This window comes from Geotrypetes seraphini, chromosome 9, assembly GCF_902459505.1.
Source record: "Geotrypetes seraphini chromosome 9, aGeoSer1.1, whole genome shotgun sequence".
In the NCBI taxonomy this organism is placed as follows: Eukaryota; Metazoa; Chordata; class Amphibia; order Gymnophiona; family Dermophiidae; genus Geotrypetes; species Geotrypetes seraphini.
In genome coordinates this window covers 175,038,318-175,057,920 of record NC_047092.1, presented here as the reverse complement: position 1 = coordinate 175,057,920, position 19,603 = coordinate 175,038,318, and the positions used below count along the sequence as shown (strand labels likewise).

Sequence of the window (19,603 nt, the reverse complement as noted above, 5' to 3'; positions counted from 1 at the left end):
TAAAATAAAAAATAAAAATAAAATAAAACACCAACCAAGTATTCAGATCCCTGAAATGTTACGTAATCTTATTTGTACTCTAACTGTAATCTATTTGTTATATCACACAGTAACGTACAGTCAATTTAATATCCAATTTGCAAGTTCTTCCGGAATTAATCCAGCTACCTCTCCTCCCTTGTAACCAAAAAAACAAACAAAAAACACCCCAAAACTGTTGTAACTTCACTGGAAATGTCCAGTTAGCTCTTTTGTAATCCGCCTTGAACTGCAAGGTATAGGCGGAATAGAAGTCCCTAATGGAATGGAATGTAATGGAAGAGAAGGCGTTCGCGTGGTGGTGGGGGGGGGGGTGTGTGTGAAAAAGAGGGCAGGGATGCCCCGCCCCAAGCACCTCCTACTCTCGCTACACTACTAAATTAAGGCATGATGAATGGTGTCTTCCCTGGGTTATGAATATCATCAACTGTGTTACTTAGCTTTCACCCGACGGGAGCTCTGCCATTTCGCTATCTCAAGCTTCATCAGGGGTTAAGGTTTTATGCAGTCTTTTATCCTTCCACCGCCGACAACGACGGAAGCTTAAAACTTATAGCACTCGTGTGTTAGGTTTATGCAATTGTTTGGTCAAAGAAACCCTCTAGGGAAGCCCTCCGCTCTTTACTTCCAAGTTTTTAAGAAACACCAAAGAATTCCTCCTAACCAATTAACCAGGTAAGGGCTGGATTCGTTGGTGAGTCTTAAGAGACTTGCAATCCCTGTCACGAGGCACCAAACTGTTTGGTGTTGTGCTCGGATCTATCTGAGGACATCAACATCAGGTATCTCCTCTGAGAAAGAATTAAGAGCTGGGGGGGGGGACTGTGAAAGGATAAAAGACTATCTAAAACCTTAACCCCTGACGAAGCTTGAGACAGCGAAACAGTAGCGCTCCCGTCGAGTGAAAGTTTATTACACTCTAAATCGAGTAGAATTAAAGCATATTATAACAGCCTTTGTGGGTATATTGTTTATTGTTTATTCAGGTTTTTGATTAAACACTTTTTCGAAACTACAAAGCGTTGAACAAAATTTAAAATTAACATTTAAACAAAAATTTAACACATAAAACGTACATTACTGTAATAAAACATCTATTATTAATTAAATAATAAAAAAACTACATGACTAACAACAAATACATACAGTGGTGCCTCGCATAACGAACGCCTCGCACAGCGAACGCTGCACACAACGAACTTCAGGTCTTGATTCATACAACGAACTTCGTTTCACACAACGAAGTCGCCCGAGCTGCGTTACTCACTGCGCTTAACTGCCCTCTCTCACAGCCCTTCGCCTGGCTCCCTGTGCAGTGGCGGACCGTCGGCTCGCCTCCTTTTATGGAGGGGCCCGGCGCCTACTGCTGATGCGTTGGGGGGGGCGGAGCTACTCTCGCCGCTTCCCCGATGCTAGAAAAAAAAAAACAACCACCATTTTCACCATTTTGACAAATAAGGATGCAATCAAATCAGCCAAAATTATGTTTTTAGATGTATCTAAATAAAAATAATAACAAAAAATTTATCTTTTATCTTTTTTTATGTCATCTTAGCATATTTTATGCTACAGAACGAATTATTTTTTTTAACATGTATTGTTATGGGAAAACGCGTTTCACATAACGAACTTTTCGCATAACAAACTTGCTCCTGGAACCAATTAAGTTCGTTGTGTGAGGCACCACTGTACTAGGTAAAAAGGACCGAAAAGCCCCTGGACAAGAATAGGAAGAGGGGGAGAAATACAATCGGTACAGGAAATGTGAGAAACATTTAAGGTAAACACAGAAGGGAATTGGGGAAATAAATGTAAGAAACAAGATATGTTAATTAATAAAACACAGTTGATCAATTAAAAGCATCTTTAAAAAGAAAGCATTTTAAATTGTTTTTAAATTTTTGTAAGTTATTTTCCATTTTTAAGTGTAAAGGAAGAGTATTCCAAATCGTAGGGGCAGTCACAGAAAAGATTGAGGTACGACGTGTACCAATTATTTTTAAAGATGGAATGTTAAGATTATATTGAGAAATAGATCTTAAAGCTCTCGGAGGGTCCTATGGGATCAAAAGTCTGTCTATAAATGCTGGTGTATTGGTCTTTAAAGTTTTAAATGTCAAAAGGGCGATTTTATAAGTTATCCTGTGTAGGACAGGCAACCAGTGGGCTCTGAAGCAGTGGGGTAATGTGGTCAAATTTCTTTGCGCCCGAGATTATCTTAATGGCTGTGAACTGACGATGGTGTTCATAACCCCAGCGAAGAAAATAATCATACATAGGCCATATATAGACGCAGACCGTACAAGTCTGCCCATTAACTGGCCTAGTTCAATCTTTAATATTATTTTCTGATTCTAAATCTTCTGTGTTCATCCCACGCTTCTTTGAACTCAGTCACAGTTTTACTCTCCACCACCTCTCTCGGGAGCGCATTCCAGGCATCCACCACCCTCTCCGTAAAGTAGAATTTCCTAACATTGCCCCTGAATCTACCACCCCTCAACCTCAAATTATGTCCTCTGGTTTTACCATTTTCCTTTCTCTGGAAAAGATTTTGTTCTACGTTAATACCCTTCAAGTATTTGAACGTCTGAATCGTATCTCCCCTGTCTCTCCTTTCCTCTAGGGTAGACATATTCAGGGCTTCCAGTCTCTCCTCATACGTCTTCTGGCGCAAGCCTCCTATCATTTTCGATGCCCTCCTCTGGACCGCCTCAAGTCTTCTTACGTCTTTCGCCAGATACGGTCTATGTATGGCCGTTTGGAGGAGGATGGGCAGGGGAGGGCTTCAATGGCTGGGAGGGTGTAGATGGGCTGGAGTAAGTCTTAACAGAGAATTCGGCAGTTGGAACCCAAGCACAATACCGGGTAAAGCTTTGGATTCTCACCCAGAAATAGCTAAGAAGAAAAAAAAAAAAAAAATTTAAATTGAATCAGGTTGGGCAGACTGGATGGACCATTCGGGTCGTTATCTGCCGTCATCTACTATGTTACTATGTTACTATATGAAGACACCAGAAAATTGCGAGTGTTTGTCATTCACTTTCCCACTAGTATACGATATCAGAATGATACGTTTCACTTTACTTGACTCAGGGCAAGATTCTCAAAACTTTAACGCCGTCGCTAAACTGTTTTCTGGCGGTTCAGCCTGCACGCATTTTAGCAGCGGATTATCAAAACAGATTATCTAAGCGAGGTTTCTATCAGTCTCCGACAATGGCATGCAAATGGGCTCTTTAACATTGAAATGAGCCTTCTGGTGGATTCTTAAAAAAAAAAAATTGCCGAGGCATTTTCGAAGAGCGGCATCAGCTTTTGGCGACAAAAAGCATCGACTGCTCCAGCACTTGTGTTTTGACTGTGGCTAATGGAAAAAACTAATGTGTATCTATATATTTTTAGCGGAGGGTAGTAAAATCACGTTTCTTTGAGTTTTGGGGAGAGACAGGCATGTTTCATGCGTGCTTATTAAAAACCAACGTTTCTTCTTGAGCGTGTGTATGATACCCTTGTCTTGTATGTTTCTGGCTGTGGGTCTTGATTAAATTTTACATTAAAAATAAATTACTAGATTTACCTGAATTATAGTACCGTATTTGCCGGCGTATAGGACGACTGGGCGTATAAGACGACCCCCCAACTTTTAGTTAAAAAATAGAGTTTTGTGTTATACTCGCCGTATAAGACGACCCCTTCTTCCGCACACCTTCTCTACCGCCCCGGGTGCAGCACAGCCGGCCAGGTCCCCTTACTTTTGTGGCACTTCCCCGACCGACCGACAACAGCCCCGGTCCGACAAACCTCCCTGCCCTTAACCACGAATCTAAATTACCTTCTTACAGCTGCTGTAAGAAGGTATTTAGATTCGCGGCTACAGGGCAGGGAGGATTGTCGGACCCGGGCTGTTATCGGTCGGTCGGGGAAGTGCCACAAAAGTAAGGGAACCTGGCCGGCTGTGCTGCAACCGGGGCGGGGCGGCCGCCCCTCTCTCTTGGTACCGCGAGGCTACTCTCCTTCTCCTTACCTGCCATGCCTGCAGCACAGAGCCGAACGGAAGTCTTCCCGACGTCAGCGCTGACGTCGGAGGGAGGGAGGGCTTTGTTTAAGCTTTGTTTAAGCCCTCCCTCCCCTCCGACGTCAGCGCTGACGTCGGGAAGACTTCCGTTCGGCTCTGTGCTGCAAGCAGAGAAGGTAGGGAGAAGAAGAGCCGCGCGACTGAGTACATCCAGCCCCGCAAGTAAGGGCATGTAAACTGTACCCGGCGTATAAGACGACCCCCGACTTTGGGGAGGATTTTAAGGTACTAAAAAGTCGTCTTATACGCCGGCAAATACGGTAGTTGTGGGGAGAGAAAGGCATGTTTTATGTGTGATTGAAAAAGCTGATGTTGCTTCTCCCCTCCTCTCCCGTCCATTCGTCCAATAGTGCAGCAGGAGAGTGTGGTTTGTTATTTTTATGGCATTTTTCTGCGCATGTGCCCATCAGCAATGGGCACATGCAAAGGTAGGAAATCTTCGTTGCTGTCCGCCGATCTTATTTGCATGCACGATTTTTTAAGAATGTTGTGGGTTTTTAGATTCGGTATCCACACGGCTGCAGTAGCAGACCGTTGCTTTTTAACGTGGGTTTTTGGAAATCCTGGCCTCAGCTTGTTGAGCAAGTCGTGTTCTGATTTTTTGGATCTGATGATGAATTCAGTTGCATACAGCTTGTCACCTAAAATTTTGGCAGTTATGCATATAACTGCGCTTAGGCGCCTAAGTGCAATATTGCATAACTGTAAGGGGGCATGGGCAGGTTGAACTCTTACATGTGAAGTTATGCACAGAAGTGCCAATATTTAGTCATGTTCACTTATGTCTGCCATAGACCAGGTATAAATGACTGCAACCAATAGTTTGCACATAAATGCAGCCTTACGCTAATAATCTATGACAGAATCTGGGCACGCAGATACCATGATAGAATTCTCACTTACAGGGCCATAGGGATGGAGGTCTGATAAGTTCTGATCCAGGGCATCAGAACACAGGCAAGGTCAAGTTCGGAACCAGGCCAGGTCGGCACACTGCCCTAGGCCCTGTGTACGGATCCAGGCCCTGTGTACGGATCTAGGCCTGTGTTTGGATCTGAGGCCCTGTTTCTCATTCCCTCTCCCTCCTGTCATGTATACATTCTAAGCAAGGACAAGGTTTGCACCTTGTGACAGAATGCTGAGGCATTCCTCCTCCCTTCCTGTCACATATTAACCTGACACACATTTACCCTTATTCCTTATCTTGTTTAAACATCCCTTATATGGGCAACAATCAGACTGCCTGAGCAGGCCTTGACTTAAGGCTAATCAAGAAAGCTTAAGAAGTAGGCTGACTATCCTGCTGTCCACGGAGAACCTACGTTACAGGTAAGTAACTACACTTTATAACCTTTGGACTGTCACATGCCATAGTAAGATTGGACAATCCTCATCAAAAATAACATAAATACTTAACGATCCTCAGAGGGTTTACAATGTCCCATAGGTTCTAATGATAACAATCACCGAACTACGATCGTCATAGGATCAGTAATTTATGTGTTATTTATATTATATTTTTTATATTTTTATCTTAGATTTTAGGGAATTTCAAAGTACATAGTTTGTATATTTTATTTTAATGTATCTTTAATGTATCTTCATTGTGAACCGCTTTGAACCTCAGGGTATAGCGGTATATAAGAAATAAAATAAAATAAAAAATCCAGTACAAAACATGCCCATTTTCAAAACTGCAAAATGTCTATTTGGGTTTTTTTTTTTGAAAACTGCCATTTTTCAGATGTGCATCTATCTTTTTGAACCATTTTTTGAAGAATAAAAAACCCCACGCACGTCCAAAAGAAAACTACACAAGCCATTGGGATGCAGGAAGGGCCAGCTTTTTTAGTAGACTGGCCACATGGACATCCCAGCAGAGCAGTGGGGCACTTTACAGGGCACTGCAGTGAACTACACATAAAAAGATCCAGGTACACATTTCACCATAGCCCCCTTGTATTGTGCAGTGAGCCCTCCAAAACCCACCAAGACCCACTGTACCCAACTGTACACCACACCAATAGCCTTTATGCCTGCAGGTGACGACTATATGTGGGTACAGTGAGATTAGGATGGGGTTTGGAAGGCTCACTTGTTCCACTACAAGGGTAGTGGTTAGATTGGAATACAGACCTGAGTCCCGATCTCTCTGTTTCACTACACCGCCCACCAGGCTTCTCCAGGAACCTGCTTGCCGCTCTACGACTGGCTATCAGTCTCACATAAAGTCACAAGCTCTCCCAAATTACATTCCAAGGACTTCAGCGATACAACTCAGGGCTCAATTACTCTCCTAGCCCTAAAGCCCTATGACTGGCTATAACATCTGAAGCCATCATATAGGCAGGTATGTATCATTTCATTCACATATTTGGGGGAGAGGGGGGTCAGTGACCACTGGGGGAGTATGAGGGAGGGGGGGGGGGTCACACCTACATCCCTCTAGTGGTCATCAGTTCAGTTTGGGCACCTTTTTAGCACTTTTTCATTGTTTAAACAGGTCTAGCCCCAAATGTCCAAACTGGACATATTCTAAACTGCTCGATTATGGCAGAAAAAGTCCAAGTAATGAGCCCGCCCCAGTCCAAAGCACACTTATAACATGCCCCCTTGAGATTTAGATGAACAATATAGAAATCCATCTAGAAAATAGGTTTTAAAAATAGTGAATTGGAAAGGTTTGGTGAGATAAATGTTCACCTGTTTGCCTTTTCTTGGACATTTTTCTTCTTTGAAAAAATATCCCCTTAGCTTATTATATTTTGGTGCATAATAGAGAATGATACGAGGACAAATTTTTCCACGTCCCCATAGGAACTCAATTTCCCAGTCCCCACGAGTTTTGTCACTGTCCCTGTTCCTGCCCCTTTCCTGTAAGCTCTGCCTTAACTGCACAAGCCTCGAACACTTATGATTTTAAAGGGTTTGAGGCTTGTGCAGATGAGGACAGAGCTTGCAGGAATGGGGTAGGGGGAGGGAAAGAACTCACTGGGGCGAGAACTCCTCTGGTATGAGGAAAGATTAAAACGGTTAGGGCTCTTCAGCTTGGAAAAGAGACGGCTGAGGGGAGATATGATTGAAGTCTACAAAATCCTGAGTGGAGTAGAATGGGTACAAGTGGATCGATTTTTCACTCTGTCAAAAATTACAAAGACTAGGGGACACTCGTTGAAGTTACAGGGAAATACTCTTAAAACCAATAGGAGGAAAAAATTTTCACTCAGAGAATAGTTAAGCTCTGGAACGCGTTGCCAGAGGATGTGGTAAGACTGGATAGTGTAGCTGGTTTTAAGAAAGGTTTGGACAAGTTCCTGGAGGAAAAGTCCATAGTCTGTTATTGAGAAAGACATGGGGGAAGCCTCTGCTTGCCCTGGATCAGTAGCATGGAATATTCCTTGGGTTTTGGCCAAGAACTAGTGACCTAGATTGGCCACCGTGAGAACGGGCTACTGGGCTTTGATGGACCATTGGTCTGACCCAGTAAGGCTATTCTTATATTCTTATGAGTTCCCGCAGGGATGGGGGAAAATATGGCCCTGTGTCATTCTCTAGCGCATAACCCAGGGAGCTCCAGCTTGTTCTCAAAAGTGAGGTGGGCCATTTCTGTTTAAAAAGCCTGTATTAGATATGTTGGCACCAAAATGGCCACATGCGTGGATCCAGCTTTGTCTGCAAACTGCAGAAGGGAGGCACCGCTGTGCCCGCTTTCCAAAATACAATTGCATACGTTTGTGAACCACTTAGATTTAGGCAGTATATAAATTTTTTTAAAATAAATAAAATAAATGTTTATCCTAAGTGTAGTTTCCCGGCTTATCATGAGAAGGCACAGAGTAAGGAAGACACATCAGCAGTGGAAGGAGGAGGACCAGTCCAATATCACCACCTGTAACACCTGTGGGGGGGGGGAGGGGGAGGGGAAGGAGATACTGGTTCCTGTTCCTACTCCTAACTATGCCTATGAGGTTTAGCTACTCTTTTTGATTGCCCGAGTGTAGACAGGTTGTCAAAATGAAACACTTCTAGGGGACAGTATTCATTTTCTGGCAATTGCTCTCCCTCTTCCATTTTTAGCACAGAACGGTAGTAAATTGGGTTATTGTTAGACCTTCAAGAATTCAGTACGTCATTGATTATGTAAAAGAAAAAGTTGAATAAAAATGTAAGTATTACAAAATATGTTAAACCTCACAGAAGAAACAGAAGGGGAAGGGGGGAGGGGTCAAAGCATGCCGCTCTAAGGGCTCCTTTTACTAAGGTACAGGGGTGTCCAATGTCGGTCCTCGAGGGCCGCAATCCAGTCGGGTTTTCAGGATTTCCCCAATGAATATGCATGAGATCTATTTGCATGCACTGTTTTCATTGTATGCTAATAGATCTCATGCATATTCATTGGGGAAATCCTGAAAACCCGACTGGATTGCGGCCCTCGAGGACCGACATTGGACACCCCTGAGCTAGACCTTAACGCCAACATTGAGCTGGCGTTAGTTCTAGAAGCGTAGCGCGCGGTAATTTCCTGCGTGCGCTAAAAACGCTAGCGCACCTTTAGTAAAAGGAGCCCCAGAGTGTAAAATAAGCAATTGATAATAATAATGATCACAATTACATGATATTACAAAACAATTAAAAAAAAATAAAATCAAGATGCCCAGAACTTCCCAGGCAGAAGGGAGCCAAAGAGCGACGTCTGCTCGGGGGGGGGGGGGGGGGAGGACGGGGGACAGGTACATGACTAAGGCTGGCAGCCACTCATTCCTGTCACAGAAAGATGGAGAGGGAACAAAAGGCTGCTCTCTCTGAAATAACAGGGTTTTTTTTTGTCCTGCAAAACAATGCGAGCAAAGGCAAAATGAATGAACACACTGAATGTTCCTTTATAAGACGTGATCACCAGTTTGATTTTTGGGTTTTGTTTCCTTTCAAATTCGAAATGTCAGGGACAATGCTTTCAAATTGCATTATTGACATCTAGACATATCGTACATGCTTTATTACATGGCTACAGGCTTGGAGGTTACCCCTCTCTCCCCCCCCCCCCTCCCAAGCTTAAGGGAGCCCCCTGCACACGTATATATGGACAAGCCAGCTGACCTTCCGAACAACTAGCCTGACATTGGAGCTAAGGGCTCAAGTGCATTTTATATGACCTCTATACGCCGTCTATACTCCGTGGGGGAAAGCAGTGTGGAGTGCGCACTCAGCCGGCAGACGAGGAAGGCAAGGCACGATTGCCATGAAACCCAACACTTAGCAACAAGATTTTCAGTCTCGGTGCAAGCAGACTTCCCCGCCTACTGCTTGCGAATCAGCCATCAGCATATGGTCGTCCCCCCCTCCCCCCCCCCCCAGCAGAGCATAAACAAAAGGCATCACAGCAACAGCTTCCTTGTGGTCTTTTTTATCCTCCCCCCCCCATGCAAATCTTACCTCCGCTAGCTGTCACATCTTCCTCCGAAGGTGAGCCTAATTTGGTGGGTTTTTTTAAGAGATCCGGTGGACTCCTCCAAAGTGCCAGCAGTTGTTAAAGGCTGTCATTTTCGCTTCTTCAGACCCTTAATGTCACAAACCCCCCCACGAACTCATAGCTTAATACTCTCCGACTCAAAATGTCTGAAATAGTTTGGAAGGACACAGGGAGTGACAGGCATACCAGCTAGCCATGCCTGTCATTAGTTATCCCCGAGCCCAGTTAAAGCTCTTCCACAGTGGTTTTAGCAGCATTGAATTAGCCTAGGACAGGCACAGCGTTTCTGTTCCTACGAAATATTGAACTGGCTTGTCTGCTAGAAATGCACCGATAGGTTAAAACCTTCTCCTCCTCCCCGGGTTTAAATTCTTTTATTATACAAGGGAAATCGGGGTAATGGATCTTTAGCTGAGTGAAATCCCTGCTTCTGTATAATATTCATGGCTAAAGATCTAATAATGACCAGTTAATTCTTTTTTTTAGGAATTAGCAACTGGAGAGAAAAGAAAAAAAAAAAAAAAAAAAATCAGTCCTCCAATGAGTGTGAGCACTGCAGGGAGAAAAAGTGTTGAATTTAAATCTGGAAAAAAAAAGGGGGGGGGGGGAATGCTAATCTGCCAAATCAAAATGTTAGTTTTTGGGGGGGGTTTCTACCTTGGGGTCCTTTTATCAAGCTGCGGTAGGGGGTTTAACGCGCGTTAAACTGCCTGCCGCACTAGCCGCTAACGCCTGCATTGAGCGGGCGTTAGTTTTGTAGCCGGCCGCGGGGGTTAGCCTGTGATGAAATGTCCGACGCCCTAACCCCGCTAGCAAGGCTTGATAAAAGGACCCTCTAATTTATTTGGTATAAGGTCGAGTCAGATCCTTCCGTTTTCCTTCCCATACTGCAAAGGAATAGACTTGGAAGGTAAGTTAGGAAGTGGGGAAACCAAAACAAAGCCTAATAAAAAAAATATGCTTTAGCACCAGTTGTTAGTCAAAGGGGCTCAGAATACATTCTAGGCCACTTTTCTTTTTTCCAGTTCCAAATTTTATTAGAGTTTGAAATTTACATTAACAAATCCAAACAGGAGAAAATATATGTTTTGAAAACTATGGGCTCCTTTTACAAAGGCGCGCTAGCGTTTTTAGCGCACGCACCGGATTAGCGTGCGCTGCCTGAAAAACTACCGCCTGCTCAAGAGGAGGCGGTAGCGGCTAGCGCACGCTATTCCATGTGTTAAGGCCCGAACGCAAATTTGTAAAAGGAGCCCTATGTTCATAAATACAAATATCACACTTGCATGGGGTACGAAATTTCACAAGAACCATGCCACTAAAACATCCAACCACCCCACCCACCACCCTATATCCCCATTGCAGAGTGAATCACATACAAACATTCATTCCTTCAACATACACTCATAGAGTTTTAGAGAATGACAAGGGGAAAAATTAAGCTCAGCCTTAACAGCACAAGCCTTATGATTTTAAAGTGTTTGAGGCTTGTGCAGATGAGGACGGAGCTTAGGCATTGGTGGAATGAGGCATTATGACATCACAATCTGAGCTCTAGAATGTTGCTACTTAGGATTTTAAAGTGTTTGAGGCTTGTGCAGGTGAGGACAGAGCTTAGGCATTGGTGGAATGAGGCATTATGACATCACAATCTGAGCTCTAGAATGTTGCTACTTAGGATTTTAAAGTGTTTGAGGCTTGTGCAGGTGAGGACAGAGCTTAGGCATTGGTGGAATGAGGCATTATGACATCACAATCTGAGCTCTAGAATGTTGCTACTTAGGATTTTAAAGTGTTTGAGGCTTGGGCAGATGAGGACGGAGCTTAGTCACTGGTAGAATGAGGCATTATGACATCACAATCTGAGCTCTGGAATGTTGCTTCTCTCTGGGTTTCTGCCAGGTACTTGGGAGCTGGGTTGCCACTGTTGGAAACAGGATACCGGTCTTGATGAACCTTTGGTCTATCCCAGTATGTCAATGTTTATGTTCTAAGGCAGTGGTTCCCAACCCTGTCCTAGAGGACCCCCAGGCGAGTCGGGTTTTCAGGATAGCCCTAATGAATATGCATGACAGAGATTTGCATATAATGGAGATGCCAGGAATGCAGATCTGCTCCATGCATATTCATTAGGGCTATCTTCTGTTCGATTGGGCTCTTCCTCTCTCTTCACTTCTCTTTGTCCTCTCTCCTCTTCAGGTTTATTGGTTCTTCTGAACCTCCTGGTTTCTCCCCATGGTCCTTTTTGAGATATTATGTATTTTGAATATTCTGGGTCACCTGTTGGTTCTGTTGAACCTCTCTGTTCATTTGTTCATTGTTCTTTGGTTTCTTATGTATTTCTACTTTTGTTACTGAAAACTCAATAAATATATTTGAAATCGAAAAATGTAACAAGCTGATATTCAAAGCCATTTGGCTGGATAATCACTGACCCCTGATATTCAATAGCACTATCTGGATAGTGGGTCTGAATATTCTTACAGACTACCTTGGCATTATCCAGATAGTGCCAGGGAAGTCCATGGGTGGAGCTGGGGTAGAGTTGACTGTTACACAGTAGTGGCATGGCCACAGGTGGACCTGGGAGGAGCACAGGCCCACCCGGCAGCGGCACAGCTGTTATGTGGCTGGTGGGGATCTCCAGGTCCCTTCAGCTGACTCCCAACGTCTCCCCTCCCAGACAATTGTGGATCTCATACCTCCACTCTCCCAAGCCCCTGGTACCTTTTAAATCCTTCAGCTCTTCGCCAGTGGTGAGCACTGACTGATACCTGCTTCTGCTCCAGCCCTGAGCCTTCCCCTTGATGCAATTTCCTGTTTATGGGACTAGGGAGATTGTGAGAGAGAAGACTCTGGGCCAACATGAGTAGCAGGTATCAATCACTGCTCACTCACGGTGAATAACTAAAGGACTTTAAAAGTACTGGTATGTATTTTAAATTGAATTTTGTTTCCTAATGCATGTTTAATGCTATTATATTTGAAAAGTGAATAAAAATATACATTTTTTTTTTTTTAAAGTGATGGAAATAGGAGACCCCCAATAACATGGGGAGGGGAGGGATTGAAGCCGTGTGTGTGTGTGGGGGGGGGGGGAGGGATCTCATGCCCACTGCCTTTGGAATCAGGCCTGCCCAAAATTGGGTGTCTGGCTACGCTCCTGCCACATGGTTAGCAGCAATTTTCAGTCCACTAACTGGATGAAAATCTGGATAAAGTTAAGACAGATAAAAACTGTCCTAACTTTATTGACGTAGCTATCCAAATGTCACTGAATACCTGTATTTAATTCAGCTACAATGGCTAGTATTTTTAAAAATGATGACCACCTAGGCTGAATATCGACCGCATTACCGTAAGGATGTGCTGAGACTGGAGTTGGTCCAGAGAATGGCCACCCGGATGGTCTCGGGACTCAAGGATCTCCCGTACGAGGAACGGCTGGATAAGTTGCAGCTGTACTCACTCGAGGAACGCAGAGAGAGGGGTGACATGATCGAGACATTCAAGTATCTCACGGGCCGCATCGAAGTGGAAGAAGATATCTTCTTTTTCAAGGGTCCCGCGGCAACAAGGGGGCATCCGTGGAAAATCAGGAGCGGGAAACTGCACGGGGACACCAGGAAATTCTTTTTCACTGAAAGGGTGGTTGATCGCTGGAATAGTCTTCCACTTCAGGTGATTGAGGCCAGCAGCGTGCCTGATTTTAAGGCCAAATGGGATAGACATGTGGGATCTATTCACAGAGAAAGGTAGGGGAGGGTCATTGGGGTGGGCAGACTAGATGGGCCGTGGCCCTTATCTACCGTCTATTTCTATGTTTCTAAATTAAGACCTATCACCTCCCTGTATTTCTAGATAAATATCTCACTCCATATACTCCTCCTAGGGTCCTTAGATCTACGAATCAAAACCTATTGACAGTGCCTTCAATCAAGAACCTATACTATACTAGAAATTCCATTTTCTCAGTAGCATTCCTTGCTCTGGAATGCAATGCCATTTTACCCGGGCAACGAAAATTCCCTAAATAAATTTAAAACACATCTCAAAACATTTCTTTTTACAGATGCCTACCAATAAGTGGGGGGAACCCCCCCCCCCCAGCTTTTAAGAAGCGACATCCCCGTTTCCCTCTCGTTATTCCCCATCCCTCTACCCTTCCTTTTATTTTTATTTATTATTGTAATTAAAACTTTCCTATCCCCTAAAACCTCTTGTTTCTAATCAGTCTTAACTCTTCATAGTTTTAGGTTTACCCTCTTTTTATTTCATCTCACCTAAACCAAAAATTTGATTAGACCTTTCTAATTTTTAATATTGTAAACTTAAAGTTTCTTTTGTTTACAAAATACTAAGGGCTAGCATTTTTAGCGCGCGCAGGATTTTAGCACGCGCTATTCCACGCGTTAAGGCCCTAACTCACCTTTGTAAAAGGAGCCCTAAGACCACAGCAATATGATCCTCTCTCGGTATCTCACTGGCCAAAATCCAAGCGCTATAAGCAAAGGACATCTCATCTTGGCCTTTTAACTGAAAAGGAGAACCTGTATAACACAAGGAGTTAAAATCCTTCCCCCCAATCCTCCTTGAAGCATGAAAACTGTGATTAAAGTCCCGAAAACATTACAAATGCCAATACCAGTACCTGAAAAACAAGCAACGATATCTAAAGTGATAGGTAATGCAGTCACTGTGGTTCTTCTGTCACTTCTGATTGTACCTGCTTTATTCAGATTCGTTTTTCAGGATTAGTAATAGGAATGGAAGTTCAGTGGAAAAACTCCCCTCTCTCTCTTTCTCCCAAGGCAGAGATTTAACACATCTTCAGCTTTCATAAAAGTGCCTCCGAAAGTTCATAGGAGACAAGAGAAACCCAAGGAACTTGCCAAAGAAACAGAGGCCGTGACTGCTCACATCATATTATTATTATTATTATATTTTTTAAAAAATCTTTATTGATTTTCTAATATTAACAGTGCAACACACAGGTATAAGAACACATAACAAGTCAAGGAAAGCACATTCAACGGTGTCAGGTCAAAAGCGCGCCGGGACAAAGGCGCGCCCAGACAATTGAGCGCAGTGCGCGCCGCCGCACCGCTCTAAATTACTGTTTTTAGCGCTCCGATGGGGGGGCGTGGGGGGGAACCCCCCCCACTTTACTTAATACACATCGCGCCGCGTTGTGGGGGCGTTGTGGGGGGTGTGGGGGGTTGTAACCCCCCACATTTTACTGAAAACTTCAATTTTTCCCTGCTTTTAGGGAAAAAGTTCAGTTTACAGTAAAATGTGGAGGGTTACAACCCCCCAAACCCCCCATAACGCCGGTGCGATGTCTATTAAGTAAACTGCGGGGGTTCCCCAACAAAACCCCCCGTCGGAGCCCCTAAAAACTATAATTTAGAGCGGCATGGCGGCGTGCGCTGCGCTCAATTGTCGGTGCGCGCTTTTGTCTTTCGCGCCGTTGTCTATGAACCCATTCAACTTACAGATATTCAAAATCAATCATTTTATCCCACCCACCCATCGATTAATCAATAACACAAATGTTAACCACCTCATCCACAACGCCTCAACCAGACATAGGAAAACTCACACCCCATTCTCATACCCCCCAATTAAGGAGGTCAAACGGAAAAAAACTATATGATGGCCTCCTAGCCACTCAAGCAGCCCAACTAGACAACCAAATCGCCTATCTATTGGCGGCATCCCCAGACTACAAAACATTTAGAAAAGAAATCCCGGAAACAGAAATAACACCGCAAGTTTCAAATACCGCCTCTCACTAAAGCCCCCTACCCAAAACAACTGGCCATACTCATTTTTTACTCTCTTTGGAAATGACCAGATATCTTTTTGGTAAGATCTTTTTGATAATTCTTTTGTAATGCACCTAATGTAATGTAATATATACTCTTTCAATAACCTACACTTATTTAAAATAATACAATAGTACAATCCCACCCCCTCCCTCCCTCCCACCCTGGATGTGTAAGGAAATGGCACAGAAATTAAAGACAAAAATCAACCACACATCATTTTGACAAATCAATTGTGGTTTTCATTATTTTTTGTGTTCTGTAGGATCAGTTTGATGTGCTTTGGCAATGCAAAAACTTTATTTTTCGGCTAGGTCATGCGATTATCATTCAGAAATATGGGCCAGGGAACTGCCAAAGCTCTTGATATAGCAAGAGATCTCTTTAGCGCTGCTTTCATCCAACTGCTTTGCATTAAAAGCCCTGCTACAGAAACAGTCGAAAAGATTTAATTTTCCAGGACAAATTATTTATACCTTTCTTCAGGGTATATGGTCTGTTTGAACAGAAAGACCTATGAGGCCGGCATGGTCTTTTCCTCTGCACATTTTGGTTGGAGATCTGCAGACCTTGTACTGCTGCCTCCACTGCTTAATAATTGGCTTTCAAATGGCCTCACAGGGACACAGCTTTGCAGAGTGACATGATGAAGCAGCATTTAAGAGGAAAATGAAGAAATGCACATAGGTAAATTGTTTTGAGAGTCCACTTTCGGTTCGGCAAGTCTAGGGTTACCAGATTTTCCTTTGGGAAAATCCGGACCCGTGGCCACGCCCCCAGGACCAGAATCTATCCCCTTTTAACTTTTAGAGAGTGCCCTCCCGTTCTCCCTACCTTGGAGAGGGTGAACAACCTGTCTTTATCTACTAAGTCTATTCCCATCATTATCTTGAATGTTTCGATCATGTCCCCTCTCAGTCTCCTCTTTGCAAGGGAGAAGAGGCCCAGTTTCTCTAATCTCTCACTGTACGGCAACTCTTCCAGCCCCTTAACCATTTTAGTCGCTCTTCTCTGGACTCTTTCGAGTAGTACCGTGCCCTTCTTCATGTACGGCGACCAATGCTGGACGCAGTATTCCAGGTGGGGGCGTACCATGGCCCGATACAGCGGCATGATAGCCTTCTCCGATCTGTTCGTGCCGAGTGCATCTGGATAGGACATAACGCATGTGGGCCCTCCCTCACTCAAAGATCCTGGCTAGGAAACCAAAGACAGGGGATTTGAGTTGTGCTCCTCTGGAAATAACTCTTCCCATAATCTGAATGCTGGCTAAGGGCACTCTTCCTCCCTATCGATAGAACTGGAACTGAAAGATCACCAAAGTGTGACTCTGCTCAGACACTGCTGATGTCACAATATACACAATTTGCACTCCTATTGGTTGAGACCTTGGAGATGGCTCTGAAGAAAGGGATGTCACCAGTGGTGTGCCTCAAGGTCAGGTTCTTGGGCCTGTTCTTTCTAACATTTTTATAAGTGATATCGCTGAAGGGCTGTCGGGTAAGATTTTCCTCTTTGCGGATGATACCAAAATCTGCAATAGAATAGACACTCCTGATGGTGTGAATAACATGAGGAAGGACATAGCGAAGCTTGATGAATGGTCTGAAATTTGACAGCTATGATTTAATGCTAAGAAGCGCAAGTCTATGCTTCTGGGCTGCGAAAACTTGAGGGAAAGGTGCAGTTTAGAGGTGAAGAACTTTTGTGTATGAAAGAGGAGAGGGATTTGGGTGTGATAGTATGCGATGGTCTTAAGGTGGCCAAACAGGAAAAGGCGATGGAGAATACTAGAAGGATGCTAGGGTGTATAGGAAGAGGTATGGCCAGTAGGAAAAAGGAGGTATTGATGCCCCTGTATAAGACTTTAGTGAGACCAAATTTAGAATATTGTGTGCAGTTCTGGAGGCCGCACCTTCAAAAAGATATAAACAAAATGGAATCAGTCCAAAGGAAGACCACTAAAATGGTCAGGGGTTTGCTTCAAAAGGCATGTGGGGACAGACTTAAAGATCTCAACATGTATACCTTGGAGGAAAGTTGGGAGACATGATAGAGAGGGGAAGAGTGTGGCGCAGTGGTTAAAGCCACAGCCTCGGTAACCTGAGGTTGTGGGGTCAAACCCACACTGCTTCCTGTGACCCTGCACAAGTCACCCATTGCCCCAAGTACATTAGAAAGCTTGTGAACCCACCAGGACAGACAGGGGAAAATGCTTGAGTACTTGAATAAATTCATGTAACACATTCTTTTGAGCTCCCTTGGGTGAATGATATAGAAAATTGAAGAAAGAAAGAAAGAAACAAACATTTAAATACAAGAACTTATATGGCATAAATGCACACGAGGCAAGTCTCTTTCACTTGAAAAGAAGCTCTGGAATGAGAGGGCACAGGATGAAGTTAAGAGGCGATAGGCTCAGGAGTAATATAACAAAATACACAGAAAGGATGGTAGATGCATGAAACAGTCTCCCAAAAGAGGTGGTATAGACAGAGACTGTGTCTGAATTCAAGAAAGTGTGAGATAGGCACATAGGATCTCTTAGAGAGGAAGAGATAATTTTTTTTACTGTGGATGGGCAGACTGGATGGGCCATTTGGTCTTTATCTGCCTTCATGTTTCTATAACCATAAAGCTCTATGACTTCACAATGGAAGTATTAAGAGCCTTAGCCTATAGGAAGAGGAGATGCAAATGTTAAGAGCCTTAGCCTATAGGAAGAGGAGGAGATAGTGGATGCTGCGAATGGGCCATTTGGCCTTTATCTGCCATCATGTTTCTATAACCATAAAGCTCTATGACTTCACAATGGAAGTATTAAGAGCCTTAGCCTATAGGAAGAGGAGATGCAAATATTAAGAGCCTTAGCCAATAGGGAGAGGAAAAGATAATGGATGCTGCAGATGGATCTTTATCTGCTATCGTGTTTCTATCTACATAGAAAGTAAAAATCCCAGTCGCTACACTTTAAATATTTTAGAACAGATTTCTCACCACTTGAACCATTCGTGCTCTCTTCTTTAGATATGCCATTTCTTGTATTTACTATACCGCTTCAAATCTATGATAGTAAACAACTCACGATTGAGTTTAATTGACTTTAGGGAAGTTCAGACTCCTCTAGACCTTTGCAGTGATAAGTACTGAGGGGCTTAGCACTGCTGAAGCCATAAATCAATATGTTTTTTGGTCTGCTATTGCTGAGCGACTCACTGAAAGGTTCACAAGATGGTTTGGAACCATTCTTTCAATTCTTAAAGTTGTTTACTGACTGCCTCTAGTTTCAAGTAGGCTTTCCAAGTGGTTTGCATGCCATTAAAAGAAACTTAAGAAAGGAAAAAGAAAGTACAGTCTTCAGCTTTAAAGAGAGCAAACAGCAGCTCCTGTGTCATGGAGTAGGCAGCACTTCATTCCAGTCTTCTCGCCCTGAAGGAACAAAAGAGGGGATTGCATGACTGCAGGAAGATGTACATGCCAAATGCATCATGAGCAGAAATGTTTTCAACCTAGTTCAAAGCTTCTGAAATGCTCTGCGTCAGGGATCAGCAACCTTTTCAAAGCAAAGAGCCTTTTTATCCTAAACTGTTTGACCCAAGATTTACAAAGAGCCGCAATGGGTAGACAAGGGGGGTGTAAAATATGATTCTCCAAAAGTGCGTCCCGATTTTAGGCAGCTGTAGGAGTCCTACAGCTGTCCAATCAGCCAATCGGAATGCACGTTTTTAAAAAAAAAAATGCTCCCCAGGCAGGCCTGAAGGCGCCTCCGGGAGCCTAGGGAGATCCGCAAGACGCCTAAGCTCGCCTAAGGGCCTTAGGCGAACCTAGGCGGCCCTACGCGTCTCCCTAGTAGAGGAAGAAACGCTTACAATGTAGGCCAGCAAAATGCTGGTCTACATTGTAAGTAGACGCAGCCGCTATACTTATTGCGGCAAGGGATCTCTCTGCCGCTATAAATATAGCGGGCCGCGGCCTATCCGATCGGATGCCCCCCCCCTCAGACACTACCGACCGCCCCCCCCCCGACATTACCGATCTCCCTCCCACCCCGACACTACTGATCGCAGGCAGGAGGGTGCCCAATCCCTCCTGCCCGAAGACGCACCCTCCCCCCCGGTGGCAGCAGCAGCAACACTAAGGGCTCCTTTTACAAAAGCACGCTAGGGCCTTAACATGCGGAATAGCGCG

At 44.0% G+C, this 19,603-nt stretch overlaps 1 protein-coding gene across 2 annotated transcripts in view; it reads right to left on the bottom strand.

Annotated features, from left to right (window-relative positions):
* KCNMB2 (potassium calcium-activated channel subfamily M regulatory beta subunit 2) overlaps positions 1-9,840 on the bottom strand; it is a 256,991-nt gene extending 247,151 nt beyond the window's left edge. The window contains exon 1 of one of the 2 annotated variants that reach the window (XM_033959693.1): positions 9,551-9,840. The gene's annotated coding sequence lies outside the window, so the exon portion shown is untranslated. The remainder of the gene's footprint in view (positions 1-9,550) is intronic. The other variant, XM_033959692.1, reaches the window with a different exon arrangement.
* Between the last annotated feature and the right edge of the window lie 9,763 nt (positions 9,841-19,603).